This window comes from Salmo salar, unplaced genomic scaffold (genome assembly GCF_905237065.1).
Source record: "Salmo salar unplaced genomic scaffold, Ssal_v3.1, whole genome shotgun sequence".
Lineage (NCBI taxonomy): Eukaryota > Metazoa > Chordata > Actinopteri > Salmoniformes > Salmonidae > Salmo > Salmo salar.
The window spans coordinates 13,731-31,771 of NW_025548439.1; the positions used below are offsets into that span (position 1 = coordinate 13,731).

Sequence of the window (18,041 nt, forward strand, 5' to 3'; positions counted from 1 at the left end):
TGATTTTGGTTTATGTCAGTTTAATTGTTTGTTATGGTATAATTTCTTATTTTATGATTGTAAGTGATAAAATTAACTAGTAATTCTGAGTAATTACAACTTTAGTAAGGAATAACACATTTTTTCAGCACTACTGCAGTTGCTAAATAATTCCAATAGATGGGAACATAAGACCACAATGACATTTCAGAATATTAGTTTAGTTTTCTCCCTGGATACACCACCACTCCCCATGCTTCCTGCAGAACCCCTGCAGTACCTCCACAGACCCCGGATTGAGAACCCCTGATTTAGCAGATGCTCTTATCCAGAGAGATTTACAGTAAGTGCATTCACCTTAAGATAGCTATTTATTTAGGAAATAAACTAAATCAATTCTTCATAAAATTGTCATCTTACCTCTTAGCTTTGGTGTCATGTCCCCCAGAGAGATGCATTTTGGAGGCAGGGGCCCCCTCCTCTCTCTCCCCAGAGAGACTCATTTTAGAGGCAGGGCCCCCCTCCTCTCTCTCCCCAGAGAGACTCATTTTAGAGCACTGACCCCTGTAAACAGAGATCCAGCATGTTGGTTGTGGTTAACACAGTGACAACTAAACAGAGATCCAACATGTTGGTTGTGGTTAACACAGTGACAACTAAACAGAGATCCAGCATGTTGGTTGTGGTCAACACAGTGACAACTAAACAGAGATCCAGCATGTTGGTTGTGGTTAACACAGTGACAACTAAACAGAAATCCAGCATGTTGGTTGTGGTTAACACATTAAAAACTAAACAGAGATCCAGCATGTTGGTTGTGGTTAACCTGTTATGGCTAGGGGGCAGTATTTTCACGGCTGGATAAAAAACGTACCCGATTTAATCTGGTTACTACTCCTGCCCAGTAACAAGAATATGCATATAATTATTGGTTTTGGATAGAAAACACTCCAAAGTTTCTAAAACTGTTTGAATGGTGTCTGTGAGTATAACAGAACTCAAATGGCAGGTCAAAACCTGAGAGATTCCTTTACAGGAAGTGGCCTGTCTGACCATTTCTTGAACTTCTTTGCCATCTCTATCTTTTACAAAGGATCTCTGCTCTAACATGACACTTCCTACGTCTTCCATGGGCGCTCAGAGCCCGGGAAAAACCTGAATGTCGTCATCCCAGCCCCAGGCTGAAACAGATTATCGCCTTTCTCAAGTGGCCGATCAAGGGACTTTGGGCTTAGGCGCGGGCCCTGGCCGCCCCCGTCTTTGTGATTTTTCCTCTGTTTGCCGAAAAGGAGATTCCCGGTCCGAATATTATCGCTTTTTTACGAGATAAATTGCATAAAAATTGATTTTAAACAGCGGTTGACATTCTTCGAAGTACGGTAATGGAATATTTAGAATTTTTTTGTCACGAATTGCGCCATGCGCTCGACCCTGATTTACCATTTTGGATAGTTTCTGGAACGCACGAACAAAATGCCGCTATTCGGATATAACGATGGATTATTTTGGACCAAACCAACATTTGTTATTGAAGTAGCAGTCCTGGGAGTGCATTCTGACGAAGACAACAAAAGGTAATAACATTTTTGATATAGTAAATCTGATTTTGGTGAAGGCTAAACTTGCCGGGTGTCTAAATAGCTAGCCCGTGATGGCTGGGCTATGTACTTAGAATATTGCAAAATGTGCTTTCACCAAAAAGCTATTTTAAAATCGGACATATCGAGTGCATAGAGGAGTTCTGTATCTATAATTCTTAAAATAATTGCTATGGTTTTTGTGAACGTTTATCGTGAGTAATTTAGTAAATTGTTAGTAAATTCCCCGGAAGTTTGCGGGGGGTATGCTAGTTCTGAACGTCACATGCTAATGTGAAAAGCTGTTTTTTGATATAAATATGAACTTGATTGAACAAAACATGCATGTATTGTATAACATAATGTCCTAGGTGTGTCATCTGATGAAGATCATCAAAGGTTAGTGCTGCATTTAGCTGTCTTCTGGGTTTTTGTGACATTATATGCTAGCTTGAAAAATGGGTGTCTGATTATTTCTGGCTGGAACTCTGCTGACATAATCTAATGTTTTGCTTTCGCTGTAAAGCCTTTTTGAAATCGGACAGTGTGGTTAGATAAAGGAGAGTCTTGTCTTTAAAATGCTGTGAAATAGTAATATGTTTGAAAAAATGAAGTTTTTGTATTTTTGAGGAATTTGTAATTCGCGCCACGCCTATCATTGGATATTAGAGCAGGTGTTCCGCTAGCGGAACGTCTAGATGTAAGAGGCACAGTGACAACTAAACAGATATCCAGCATGTTGGTTGTGGTTAACACAGTGACAACTAAACAGAGATCCAGCATGTTGGTTGTGGTTAACACAGTGACAACTAAACAGAGATCCAGCATGTTGGTTGTGGTTAACACAGTGACAACTAAACAGAGATCCAACATGTTGGTTGTGGTTAACACAGTGACAACTAAACAGAGATCCAGCATGTTGGTTAACACAGTGACAACTAAACAGAGATCCAGCATGTTGGTTGTGGTTAACACAGTGACAACTAGTTCTTGACTGTCAATTGTTCTCATGTATTCATTATCTCTTTGAGAAATAAAACATTTACTAACAGACATAGAAACAGTCAGGTGATTTAAAGCATCACATGAACATGTTGTTGTGACATTTCATCTCCATGGTAACTGTCAATAATAATAATAAGTCACTGTTTGTTAAGGTAGTTATAGACAGAACAACAACAACAACAATAATAATAATAATAATAATAATAATAATAAGTCACTGTTTGTTAAGGTAGTTATAGACAGAACAACAACAATAACAACAATAATAATAATAATAATAATAATTAATTAATAATAAGTCACTGTTTGTTAAGGTAGTTATAGACAGAACAGCAACAATAATAATAATAATAATAATAATAATAATAATAAGTCACTGTTTTTAAGGTAGTTATAGACAGTACAGCAACAATAACATTAATAATAATAATAATAATAAGTCACTGTTTGTTAAGGTAGTTATAGACAGAACAACAACAATAACAATAATAATAATAATAATAATAATAAGTCACTGTTTGTTAAGGTAGTTATAGACAGTACAGCAACAATAATAATAATAACAAAAATAATAATATTAATAATAATAATAATAACAAGTCACTGTTTGTTAAAGTAGTTATAGACAGTACAGCAACAACAATAATAATAATAATAATAATTCACTGTTTTTAAGGTAGTTATAGACAGAACAGCAACAACAACAATAATAATAATAATAATAATAATAATAATAATAATAATAATAAGTCGCTGTTTGTTAAGTTAGTTATAGACAGTACAGCAACAATAAAAATATTAATAATAATAATAATAATAAGTCACTGTTTGTTAAGGTAGTTATAGACAGTTCAGCAACAATAATAATAATAACAATAATAATAATAATAATAATAATAATAATAATAATAATAAGTCACTGTTTGTTAAGGTAGTTATAGACAGTACAGCAACACAAGGCCATGTCTCACACGTATTTGTATTCACTAACAGTAGGCTATTTATTGTCTTTCAATCTGTTCTTTTCTAAACATATCTGAGAATATAGACAGAAGGGCTAAAACGGGCATGATTGATCCGAGGAGGAAATTGTTGAACCATTCAGAAAGGTTTTTTGCATCAAGTGAGAGATTTTATATTATTTAAAGTAGACTAGGTTATAATGTATAATAGCAGTTTGTTAGTGATATGCAGATCAAGGTCTATACCTCGGCTATAGCCTACATATCATAGATGACCAGTCTAAACCTGTTCAGATCAACATAATGTTATAGTCCTACCAGTAGCAGGACAGAGAATGTACTGTATATAACCTACATATCATAGATGACCAGTCTAAACCTGTTCAGATCAACATAATGTTATAGTCCTACCAGTAGCAGGACAGAGAGTGTACTGTATATAACCTACATATCATAGATGACCAGTCTAAACCTGTTCAGATCAACATAATGTTATAGTCCTACCAGTAGCAGGACAGAGAATGTACTGTATATAACCTACATATCATAGATGACCAGTCTAAACCTGTTCAGATCAACATAATGTTATAGTCCTACCAGTAGCAGGACAGAGAATGTACTGTATATAACCTACATATCATAGATGACCAGTCTAAACCTGTTCAGATCAACATAATGTTATAGTCCTACCAGTAGCAGGACAGAGAATGTACTGTATATAACCTACATATCATAGATGACCAGCCTAAACCTGTTCAGATCAGTTCACAGAGAACATCAGGTTTGTCGGCATGATAAGTGATCATAGCCTTATAATAGTTTGTAGGTAGTCTAGACCAACAGTACGAGAGTCTGCCCGTCTTTCCTACATACCAACACATTTATTCAATGTCACAGAGAAATATGTGCCACAGTTTCAACAGCCATTTTTGTAACTGCGTAGACAACACACTTACTTTCACGTTCATATGAGGAAATCACAAAACTTCTGACAGTCACTGGTGCAGCCGCCTGTTTTCTTGCAGATGAAGTAGCTTTCATAGGCAACTCATTCAACCAGCCTAAACAACAGTAAATACAAGATGTCAAATGGTCAAAAGTGAATCTCAATAGAGCCACATACATTAGAGAGAGGTATATTGCTGCAGATGTTGGATCTTAATTTGAGCCAGTTTGCTACACCAGGAAAATAATCCTGCAGAAACAGGACATTTGAATTATTTTATGGATTATAATTAATGAACAGTTATAAAATGAGTATGTGGAATTTATCATCTTCAGAAACCTTTTCTAAAGTTTAATTACACTCAAATACACTACAAGTTTAGTTTTTCTGCATCAGGGTGATCAAATTAAGATCTTACATCTGTACAGAGTTTATGTCTTTATCTGAAAAGGGCAGTTTGAGTTATTAGCGATAACATTGCAACTGTCAGCTGATGTAAACCTCTGTGATTGGATGTTATAGACTCGCATACATATCCCCATGTACAATTATGTGTACAGATGTAGGATCTTAATTTGATCACCCCCCACTGCAGAAGAACTTTCCAGCAATGCAGGAAATGTAAAACTTGTAGTGTATTTGAGGTTTAAAAAGGCTTCTGAAGTTTGTAATTTACACTTAGAAATTTCAGACTTGAGTTTTCTTTACGGAAAATGTAGTAACCCCTACAAAAATGTCCATTAATTATAATTCACATAATAATTCACATTTTCTGTTGCTGCAGGAATATTTTCCTGCTGTAGTAAACTGGATCAAATTAAGATCCTACATATGTACGTGCAAATGTACTTGGTGAATAAAGGTGATTGCGATTCTACAAAGGTTGAGTCTCTAGATTCCCTTGCTGCTCTGGAGAAATAATGACATGGTTGTCATGGTGATTTAAACAAGGACTGGTTACCTCCCAACTCTGATGTCATTTGTTACATTTCAGCCTGTTGATAAAGGCAGCTACAAGGATGAACCCAGAAGACAACTCTAAATCAACACTCACTGATATTATCCTGAAATCCTTTCACTCATATTGTGGTGTCTCTTCATTTAACAGATAGATTGAACAGATTGGAGCCGCCACAAGTAGTAGTGTTAACCCAGTATCAGTATCAATAGGGTTAACCCAGTATCAGTATGAACAGGGTTAACCCAGTATCAGTATCAATAGGGTTAACCCAGTATCAGTATCAATAGGGTTAACCCAGTATCAGTATGAACAGGGTTAACCCAGTATCAGTATCAATAGGGTTAACCCAGTATCAGTATCAATAGGGCCCAGTATCAGTGTCAATAGGGTTAAGCTAGTATCAGTATCAATAGGGTTAACCCAGTATCAGTATAAATAGTGTTAACCCAGTATCAGTATTAATAGGGTTAACCCAGTATCAGTATTAATAGTGTTAACCCAGTATCAGTATCAATAGGGTTAACCCAGTATCAGTATCAATAGGGTTAACCCAGTATCAGTATTAATAGTGTTAACCCAGTATCAGTATCAATAGGGTTAACCCAGTATCAGTATTAATAGTGTTAACCCAGTATCAGTATCAATAGGGTTAACCCAGTATCAGTATCAATAGGGTTAACCCAGTATCAGTATCAATAGTGTTAACCCAGTATCAGTATCAATAGGGTTAACCCAGTATCAGTATAAATAGGGTTAACCCAGTATCAGTATCAATAGGGTTAACCCAGTATCAGTATCAATAGGGTTAACCCAGTATCAGTATCAATAGAGTTAACCCAGTATCAGTATCAATAGGGTTAACCCAGTATCAGTATCAATAGGGTTAACCCAGTATCAGTATCAATAGGGTTAACCCAGTATCAGTATCAATAGGGTTAACCCAGTATCAGTATAAATAGTGTTAACCCAGTAGCAGTATTAATAGGGTTAACCCAGTATCAGTATTAATAGTGTTAACCCAGTATCAGTATCAATAGGGTTAACCCAGTATCAGTATCAATAGTGTTAACCCAGTATAAGTATTATTAGGGTTAACCCAGTATCAGTATCAATAGGGTAAACCCAGTATCAGTATTAATAGGGTTAACCCAGTATCAGTATCAATAGGGTTAACCCAGTATCAGTATCAATAGTGTTAACCTAGTATCAATAGGGTTAACCCAGTATCAGTATCAATAGTGTTAACCCAGTATCAGTATTAATAGGGTTAACCCAGTATCAGTATTAATAGTGTTAACCCAGTATCAGTATCAATAGTGTTAACCCAGTATCAGTATCAATAGTGTTAACCCAGTATCAGTATCAATAGTGTTAACCCAGTATCAATAGGGTTAACCCAGTATCAGTATTAATAGTGTTAACCCAGTATCAGTATTAATAGGGTTAACCCAGTATCAGTATCAATAGGGTTAACCCAGTATCAGTATTAATAGGGTTAACCCAGTATCAGTATCAGTAGGGTTAACCCAGTATCAGTATCAATAGTGTTAACCCAGTATCAGTATTAATAGGGTTAACCCAGTATCAGTATCAATAGGGTTAACCCAGTATCAGTATCAATAGTGTTAACCCAGTATCCGTATTAATAGGGTTAACCCAGTATCAGTATCAATAGGGTTAACCCAGTATCAGTATCAATAGGGTTAACCCAGTATCAGTATCAATAGTGTTAACCCAGTATCAGTATTAATAGGGTTAACCCAGTATCAGTATCAATAGTGTTAACCCAGTATCAGTATTAATAGGGTTAACCCAGTATCAGTATCAATAGGGTTAACCCAGTATCAGTATTAATAGGGTTAACCCAGTATCAGTATCAATAGAGTTAACCCAGTATCAGTATAAATAGGGTTAACCCAGTATCAGTATCAATAGGGTTAACCCAGTATCAGTATCAATAGGGTTAACCCAGTATCAGTATCAATAGAGTTAACCCAGTATCAGTATCAATAGGGTTAACCCAGTATCAGTATCAATAGGGTTAACCCAGTATCAGTATCAATAGGGTTAACCCGGTATCAGTATCAATAGGGTTAACCCAGTATCAGTATCAATAGTGTTAACCCAGTATAAGTATTATTAGGGTTAACCCAGTATCAGTATCAATAGGGTTAACCCAGTATCAGTATCAATAGGGTTAACCCAGTATCATTATAAATAGGGTTAACCCAGTATCAGTATCAATAGGGTTAACCCAGTATCAGTATCAATAGGGTTAACCCAGTATCAGTATCAATAGAGTTAACCCAGTATCAGTATCAATAGGGTTAACCCAGTATCAGTATCAATAGGGTTAACCCAGTATCAGTATCAATAGGGTTAACCCAGTATCAGTATCAATAGGGTTAACCCAGTATCAGTATAAATAGTGTTAACCCAGTAGCAGTATTAATAGGGTTAACCCAGTATCAGTATTAATAGTGTTAACCCAGTATCAGTATCAATAGGGTTAACCCAGTATCAGTATCAATAGTGTTAACCCAGTATAAGTATTATTAGGGTTAACCCAGTATCAGTATCAATAGGGTAAACCCAGTATCACTATTAATAGGGTTAACCCAGTATCAGTATCAATAGGGTTAACCCAGTATCAGTATCAATAGTGTTAACCTAGTATCAATAGGGTTAACCCAGTATCAGTATCAATAGTGTTAACCCAGTATCAGTATTAATAGGGTTAACCCAGTATCAGTATTAATAGTGTTAACCCAGTATCAGTATCAATAGTGTTAACCCAGTATCAGTATCAATAGTGTTAACCCAGTATCAGTATCAATAGTGTTAACCCAGTATCAATAGGGTTAACCCAGTATCAGTATTAATAGTGTTAACCCAGTATCAGTATTAATAGGGTTAACCCAGTATCAGTATCAATAGGGTTAACCCAGTATCAGTATTAATAGGGTTAACCCAGTATCAGTATCAGTAGGGTTAACCCAGTATCAGTATCAATAGTGTTAACCCAGTATCAGTATTAATAGGGTTAACCCAGTATCAGTATCAATAGGGTTAACCCAGTATCAGTATCAATAGTGTTAACCCAGTATCCGTATTAATAGGGTTAACCCAGTATCAGTATCAATAGGGTTAACCCAGTATCAGTATCAATAGGGTTAACCCAGTATCAGTATTAATAGGGTTAACCCAGTATCAGTATCAATAGAGTTAACCCAGTATCAGTATGAATAGGGTTAACCCAGTATCAGTATCAATAGGGTTAACACAGTATCAGTATCAATAGGGTTAACCCAGTATCAGTATCAATAGAGTTAACCCAGTATCAGTATCAATAGGGTTAACCCAGTATCAGTATCAATAGGGTTAACCCAGTATCAGTATCAATAGGGTTAACCCAGTATCAGTATCAATAGGGTTAACCCGGTATCAGTATCAATAGGGTTAACCCAGTATCAGTATCAATAGTGTTAACCCAGTATAAGTATTATTAGGGTTAACCCAGTATCAGTATCAATAGGGTAAACCCAGTATCACTATTAATAGGGTTAACCCAGTATCAGTATCAGTAGGGTTAACCCAGTATCAGTATAAATAGGGTTAACCCAGTATCAGTATCAATAGGGTTAACCCAGTATCAGTATAAATAGTGTTAACCCACTATCAGTATTAATAGGGTTAACCCAGTATCAGTATCAATAGGGTTAACCCAGAATCAGTATCAATAGGGTTAACCCAGGATCAGTATCAATAGGGTTAACCCAGTATCAGTATTAATAGGGTTAACCCAGTATCAATAGGGTTAACCCAGTATCAGTATCAATAGTGTTAACCCAGTATCAATAGGGTTAACCCAGTATCCGTATCAATAGTGTTAACCCAGTATCAGTATTAATATGGTTAACCCAGTATCAGTATTAATAGTGTTAACCCAGTATCAGTATCAATAGTGTTAACCCAGTATCAGTATCAATAGTGTTAACCCAGTATCAGTATCAATAGTGTTAACCCAGTATCAGTAGGGTTAACCCAGTATCAGTATCAATAGGGCTAACCCAGTATCAGTATCAATAGGGTTAACCCAGTATCAGTATCAATAGGGTTAACCCAGTATCAGTATTAATAGTGTTAACCCAGTATCAGTATCAATAGTGTTAACCCAGTATCAGTAGGGTTAACCCAGTATCAGTATCAATAGGGTTAACCCAGTATCAGTATTAATAGTGTTAACCCAGTATCAGTATTAATAGGGTTAACCCAGTATCAGTATCAATAGGGTTAACCCAGTATCAGTATCAATAGGGTTAACCCAGTATCAGTATTAATAGGGTTAACCCAGTATCAGTATCAATAGTGTTAACCCAGTATCAGTATAAATAGTGTTAACCCAGTATCAGTATTAATAGGGTTAACCCAGTATCAGTATCAATAGGGTTAACCCAGTATCAATATGTTAATTAGTCCCGTGCTTCGACTACTCAGACCCCTCACACATCCGGTCCATTCTGATGACCTCACAGACACCATACCACTTCTGACACCAATGTAGCAAACAGCTGGGCAGGGAAGTGAACCCAGGTCTCACATGTAAAAGGCCAACAACCTACGCATCGCGCCATTGGTACCAATTGGGTCACTTGGTTGTAATTGTGAAGTGGCTCATATAGCGAGGATCACTGCACTATAGAGGAACTATGATACAATTACATTATCATATGAAATGTAGAGGATCACTACACTATAGTGGAACTATGATACAATTACATTATCATATGAAATGTAGAGGATCACTGCACTATAGTGGAACTATGATACAATTACATTATCATATGAAATGTAGAGGTTCACTACATTATAGTGTAACTATGATACAATTACATTATCATATGAAATGTTAAATGTTGAAGTATAATATATGAATATTGATATATTGAATTTGACTTGACCACGTCCAGTCAGCTCCATTTTGTCTGATTAAACTGACACCAACCTGTCTCAGTAGTAGTAGACTGTTAGGAGTGTTTTACTGTCATTCACTATACTAACATTACACCAACCTGTCTCAGTAGTAGTAGACTGTTAGGAGTGTTTTACTGTCATTCACTATACTAACATTACACCAACCTGTCTCAGTAGTAGTAGACTGTCAGGAGTGTTTTACTGTCATTCACTATACTAACATTACATTTAATTTATCTACACACTTTACAATAATCCCTGGCAGGATTCTCACCTTGAAACTTCATTGAGATTTTTTTCTGTTCTGTTGTGTATATTCTGATGGGTGAGGCCTGAGCTGGAATGTGAAGCTAACTGAAGCTGACTAGCTTTAGAAAACCAGTATATCAAGCCTGTATCATAGTATACCCCTCAGGCTACGTTCAGGTTTCAGCAAGAGGCAGGTATCAACATGCCGAGTCGTAGGCGACAACCTGGGTTGTATTCATTAGTTTACTCCACAGCCAACAGTTTTAAGATGTTAAATAAAACATAAACCGTTTACTCTAAACGCTGTACAATGTGACCTAAACGGTTTCTGTTGCCGAAACGTTTTGCTACGGTGGGCACTAATGAATACACACAAACTGTTTTGAGGAAGTGTAAGTTGTTGTTAGTCTCTCGAACAATATTTATTTGTCTCTCTTTCACACAACATACCTTCCTGAGTGAAAGGAGTTAACTGTAGATTATAAAGAGAACATGTTTGTTTGTTGCTAGTTGTGTTTTAAGCCTGTTTTGAGAAGACAAGTCTATAGACCTATGATACAGTACACTCTTAGAATAAAGGGTTCCAAACGGGTCCTCCGGCCGTCCCCATAGGAGAACGCTTTTGGGTTCCAGGTAGAACCCTTCTGGCTTCCATGTAAAACCCTCTGTGGAAAGGGTTCTTCACGGAACCCAGAAGTGTTCTACCTAGTACCAAAAAGGGTTCTACAAAGGGTTCTCCTATGGGGACAGCCAAAGAACCCTTTTAGATTGTAGATAGTGTAGGAGCGATCACCCTGGGGCACACAGATGGGCACAGAACGAATTCACCCCACGCATCTAATTTATATCCAAAACATTTTAAGGAGAGTAGGACTATTATAACACTGTCCACCAAAAATATCATCAACTATATGAATACACACAACAATATCATCAACTATATTAATACACATAACAATATCATCAACTATATGAATACACATAACAATATCATCAACTATATGAATACACATAACAATATCATCAACTATATTAATACACACAACAATATCATCAACTATATGAATACACACAACAATATCACCAACTATATTAATACACATAACAATATCAACTATATTAATACACACAACAATCGTCGTCTTACCTTTTATCTCTCAATAGAAACAGTCTGAATGATCATTCGGTCGTTGAAAGTTACTTTCGTTTGCTCTGCTCATTTACATATCAGGTTCTACCTGTTCTCTCTCCGAGTCCCTCTCTCTTTACAGCTCTTACAATGAGCCTTGGCAAACATTCTACAACTGTCTGGAAGTCTATTGGAGGGATGGTGGTGTTCTATTGTGTTGAGACCTGGTGACTGAGACGGCCGTGGCATATTGTGAAACATCAGCAAGTGCAGCAGTCTTCATTACTGAAGCTCCTGCCAATCATGCCCCAACAATCACCAATCACTAAGCTCTTCCCGAGCATGGTCGCAGTCTCTGCTGGTTGCAGTTCTTCTCACCCCAGGGGTAGCAGCTCCTCTCTCTCCCCAGGGGTAGCAGCTCCACTCTCCCCAGGGGTAGCAGCTCCTATCTCCCCAGGGGTAGCAGCTCCTCTCTCCCCAGGGGTAGCAGCTCCTCTCTCCCCAGGGGTAGCAGCTCCTCTCTCCCCTAGGATGTGAAGACATTGGTGGCTTAGCTCATAGCCAGTAGGGGGGTCCGGGACGGAATTTCAACTGCTAAAACCATGAATACAACACCAGTGTATTGCCAAAAATGACTCAACAACTTCAAACATAGACTCTGACCTGTCCAATGAGCCAAACTGATTAAAGTCTCTCTCTCTCTCTCTCTCTCTCTCTCTCTCTCTCTCTCTCTCTCTCTCTCTCTCTCTCTCTCTCTCTCTCTCTCTCACACACATATCCTATTCTTCTGTTGCTGTCTCTGTGTCTTGTCTGGTGTCTCTCCATCATATCCTATTCTTCTGTTGCTGTCTCTGTGTCTTGTCTGGTGTCTCTCTCCATCACCAGAATAATTGGTGAGGGTTAGGCCTACTGCAATACAACATTCAAAACATGAAAACACAACTACATAACTAGCCTGTTCAACCTCTCTTTCGTATCGTCTGAGATCGCTAAAGACTGGAAAGCTGCCGCGGTCATCCCCCTCTTCAAAGGGGGTGACACTCTAGACCCTAACTGTTAAAGACCTATATCTATCCTGCCCTGCCTTTCTAAAGTCTTCGAAAGCCAAGTTAATAAACAGATCACCGACCATCTCGAATCCCACCGTACCTTCTCCGCTATGCAATCTGGTTTCAGAGCTGACCATGGGTGCACCTCAGCCACGCTCAAGGTCCTCAACGATATCATAACCGCCATTGATAAAAGAAAATACTGTGCAGCCGTCTTCATCGACCTGGCCAAGGCTTTCGACTCTGTCAATCACCGTATTCTTATCAGCAGACTCAACAGCCTTGGTTTCTCAAATGATTGCCTCGCCTGGTTCACCAACTACTTCTCAGATAGAGTTCAGTGTGTCAAATCGGAGGGCCTGTTGTCCGGACCTCTGGCAGTCTCTATGGGGGTGCCACAGGGTTCAATTCTCGGGCCAACTCTTTTCTCTATATACATCAATGATGTCGCTCTTGCTGCCGGTGAGTCTCTGATCCACCTCTACGCAGACGACACCATTCTGTATACATCTGGCCCTTCTTTGGACACTGTGTTAACAAACCTCCAAACGACCTTCAATGCCATACAACTCTGCAACAAAGCATCCTTCACTCATGCTGCCAAACATACCCTTGTAAAACTGACTATCCTACCGATCCTTGACTTCGGTGATGTCATTTACAAAATATCCTCCAACACTCTACTCAGAAAATTGGATGTAGTCTATCACAGTGCCATCCGTTTTGTCACCAAAGCCCGATATACTACCCATCACTGCGACCTGTATGCTCTCGTTGGCTGGCCCTCGCTTCATATTCGTCGCCAAACCCACTGGCTCCAGGTCCTTTGCTAGGTAAAGCCATGCCTTATCTCAGCTCACTGGTCACAATAGCAGCACCCACCCGTAGCATGCGCTCCAGCAGGTATATTTCACTGGTCACCTCCAAAGCCAATTCCTCCTTTGGCCGCCTTTCCTTCCAGTTCCCTGCTGCCAATGACTGGAACGAACTGCAAAAATCACTGAAGCTGGAGACTCACATCTCCCTCACTAACTTTAAGCATCAGCTGTCAGAGCAGCTTACCGATCATTGCACCTGTACATAGCCCATCTGTAAATTGCCCAACCAACTGCCTCATCCCCATTTTGTTTTTTTTGTTATCCTTTGCACCCCAGTATCTCTACTTGCACATTCATCTTCTGCACATCTATCACTCCAGTGTTTAATTGCTAAATTGTAATTATTTCTCCACTCTGGCCTATTTATTGCCTTACCTCCCTAATCTTACTACATTTGCACACACTGTATATAGACTTTTCTATTGTGTTATTGACTGTACGTTTGTTAATTGTCATAAACTTCATCGTCTGAAGAGGAAAAATCATCGGACCAATATGCAGCGGGTATATTGCTCATCTTCGTATTTATTGAAGGTAAACACACTCAAACAAAATAACGACGATAACAGTCCAGTAAGGTGCACAGACTAAACCGGAAACAACCACCCACAAACACAAGTGAAAACGAAAACACACTAAATATGGCCTCCAATTAGAGACAACAACCACCAGCTGCCTCTAATTGGAGGTCATTGAAAAAATACAACATAGAAAGAGAAACCTAGAATAAACATAGAAATAGAAAATATAGAACATACATCAAAACCCCGAAACACACAAAACAAACACCCCCCCTGCCACGCCCTGACCAAACTACAATAACAAATAACCCCTTTTACTGGTCAGGACGTGACATTTATCACATGTGTAACTCTGTGTTGTTTCTGTCACACTGCTTTGCTCTATCTTGGCCAGGTCGCAGTTATAAATGAGAACTTGTTCTCAACTGGCCTACCTGGTTAAATAAAGGTACATAAAATAAGAAATAACACAGAACTCTCAACTAGTTCCATCAAACAGAAAAACAACAAGAAAGCTGGATAAACACATTCAGATTTCTAGATATTACACTTTTCTTTTGTGTTTTAGGGGTCATAGGTCAGATCAGTGGTCATGGTTGATATGCATGGACTAAAAAACAAACTTGAAACCATTTTTCTCAGATTCACTGTGTGTGTAGACTGCCCCTTGTCTTTTCTAGGGCAGTAGTTCAGGTGGCTGTTTGTGTAGACTGCTCCTTGTCTTTTCTAGGGCAGTAGTTCAGGTGGCTGTTTGTGTAGACTGCTCCTTGTCTTTTCTAGGGCAGTAGTTCAGGTGGCTGTTTGTGTAGACTGCTCCTTGTCTTTTCTAGGGCAGTAGTTCAGGTGGCTGTGTGTGTAGACTGCTCCTTGTCTTTTCTAGGGCAGTAGTTCAGGTGGCTGTTTGTGTAGACTGCTCCTTGTCTTTTCTAGGGCAGTAGTTCAGATGGCTGTGTGTGTAGACTGCTCCTTGTCTTTTCTAGGGCAGTAGTTCAGGTGGCTGTTTGTGTAGACTGCTCCTTGTCTTTTCTAGGGCAGTAGTTCAGGTGGCTGTTTGTGTAGACTGCTCCTTGTCTTTTCTAGGGCAGTAGTTCAGGTGGCTGTGTGTGTAGACTGCTCCTTGTCTTTTCTAGGGCAGTAGTTCAGGTGGCTGTTTGTGTAGACTGCTCCTTGTCTTTTCTAGGGCAGTAGTTCAGGTGGCTGTTTGTGTAGACTGCTCCTTGTCTTTTCTAGGGCAGTAGTTCAGGTGGCTGTTTGTGTAGACTGCTCCTTGTCTTTTCTAGGGCAGTAGTTCAGGTGGCTGTGTGTGTAGACTGCTCCTTGTCTTTTCTAGGGCAGTAGTTCAGGTGGCTGTGTGTGTAGACTGCTCCTTGTCTTTTCTAGGGCAGTAGTTCAGGTGGCTGTTTGTGTAGACTGCTCCTTGTCTTTTCTAGGGCAGTAGTTCAGGTGGCTGTTTGTGTAGACTGCTCCTTGTCTTTGTAGTGCAGTAGTTCAGGTGGCTGTTTGTGTAGACTGCTCCTTGTCTTTTCTAGGGCAGTAGTTCAGGTGGCTGTGTGTGTAGACTGCTCCTTGTCTTTTCTAGGGCAGTAGTTCAGGTGGCTGTGTGTGTAGACTGCTCCTTGTCTTTTCTAGGGCAGTAGTTCAGGTGGCTGCCCTTGCTCTTAGTCTGCCTCCTGTCTCTCCTATCATCATAGACAGTTGTGGAAAAAGTACTCAATTGTCATACCTGAGTAAAAGTACAAAAATATTTGGTTCTAAATATACTTAAGTATGAAAAGTAAAATTAAAAGTATAAATCGCTTCAAATTCCTTTTGTTAAGAAAATCAGGCGTCACCATTTTCTTGTTTTTAAAATGTATGGATAGGGGGCACATACCAAAACGAAGACGTAATTTACAAAAGATGCATTTGTGTTTCCTGGCTCCGCCAGATCAGAGGCAGTAGAGATGACCATTTTCCTGTCCTGTCTAAGCATTCAAAATGTAATGAGTTATTTTGGGTGTCAGGTCAAATGTATAGATTAAAAAGTACATTATTTTCTTTGGGACTGTAGTGATGTAAAATTTGCAAAAATATAAATTCAAAAGTAAAGTACAGATACCCCAAAAAAACGACTTATGTAGTACTTTATAGTATTTTTACTGAAGTACTTTACACCACTGGCCATGGGTACACCTTCCTGAAAACAATGACTCCATACTTTGCTGAAACCTGTTCTGCCAGTTCATGTCCTTAAAGACTAGAATGTTCCAATGTGGTTACCCAAAGAGATGACAAGATAGTTCACACATTCATCATCCAGGGTTACTATCAAACAGACATGTGACATTTCTGGTTCGTCCATAACTTGTTTCCTGCTTGTAGCAGCCCGTGTTTACAGGAATCCTTTTCTCTAACTAGAAATCATGTGATTTCATGAGAATATTTTTCTGCAGTGAGAGTGTAATGCAAGTCAAGCTGTCCTTGGATGTATGTCAACAAGATTTATAACCAGCATTGTTAAATTAACTGTTGTTATATAAAAAAAAAAATCAATGCTGTCATTTTCTATGTTAGCTTGCTTTAAAAATGTTTTATTGTCACAGACAGCGGATAGATGCAGTGAAATGTGTTGTTTTACAGGGTCAGCCATAGTAGTATGATAGGTGTTGTTTTACAGGGTCAGCCATAGTAGTATGATAGATGCAGTGTAATGTGTTGTTATACAGGGTCAGCCATAGTAGTATGATAGGTGTTGTTTTACAGGGTCAGCCATAGTAGTATGATAGCTGTTGTTTTACAGGGTCAGCCATAGTAGTATGATAGATGCAGTGAAATGTGTTGTTTTACAGGGTCAGCCATAGTAGTATGATAGGTGTAGTGAAATGTGTTGTTTTACAGGGTCAGCAATAGTAGTATGATAGATGCAGTGAAATGTGTTGTTTTACAGGGTCAGCCATAGTAGTATGATAGCTGTTGTTTTACAGGGTCAGCCATAGTAGTATGATAGGTGCAGTGAAATGTGTTGTTTTACAGGGTCAGCCATAGTAGTATGATAGCTGTTGTTTTACAGGGTCAGCCATAGTAGTATGATAGGTGCAGTGAAATGTGTTGTTTTACAGGGTCAGCCATAGTAGTATGATAGGTGCAGTGAAATGTGTTGTTTTACAGGGTCAGCCATAGTAGTATGATAGGTGTTGTTTTACAGGGTCAGCCATAGTAGTACGATAGGTGCAGTGAAATGTGTTGTTTTACAGGGTCAGCCATAGTAGTATGATTGGTGCAGTGAAATGTGTTGTTTTACAGGGTCAGCCATAGTCGTACGATAGATGCAGTGAAATGTGTTGTTTTACAGGGTCAGCCATAGTAGTATGATAGGTGCAGTGAAATGTGTTGTTTTACAGGGTCAGCCATAGTAGTATGATAGATGCAGTGAAATGTGTTGTTTTACAGGGTCAGCCATAGTAGTATGATAGGTGCAGTGAAATGTGTTGTTTTTCAGGGTCAGCCATAGTAGTATTATAGGTGCAGTGAAATGTGTTGTTTTACAGGGTCAGTCATAGTAGTATGATAGGTGTTGTTTTACAGGGTCAGTCATAGTAGTATAATAGGTGTTGTTTTACAGGGTCAGCCATAGTAGTATGATAGGTGTTGTTTTACAGGGTCAGTCATAGTAGTATGATAGGTGTTGTTTTACAGGGTCAGCCATAGTAGTATGATAGGTGCTGTTTTACAGGGTCAGTCATAGTAGTATGATAGGTGTTGTTTTACAGGGTCAGTCATAGTAGTATGATAGGTGTTGTTTTACAGGGTCAGCCATAGTAGTATGATAGGT

At 38.6% G+C, this 18,041-nt stretch overlaps 1 long non-coding RNA gene across 1 annotated transcript; it reads right to left on the reverse strand.

Moving 5' to 3' along the window:
• Nucleotides 1-477: 477 nt before the first annotated feature.
• On the reverse strand, nt 478-11,862 carry LOC123733073 (uncharacterized). Its single transcript, XR_006763554.1, has 3 exons — nt 11,801-11,862; nt 4,480-4,584; nt 478-543 (listed from the first exon to the last, which is right to left on the reverse strand). It is a non-coding gene; the product is annotated as an uncharacterized lncRNA (long non-coding RNA).
• Between the last annotated feature and the right edge of the window lie 6,179 nt (nt 11,863-18,041).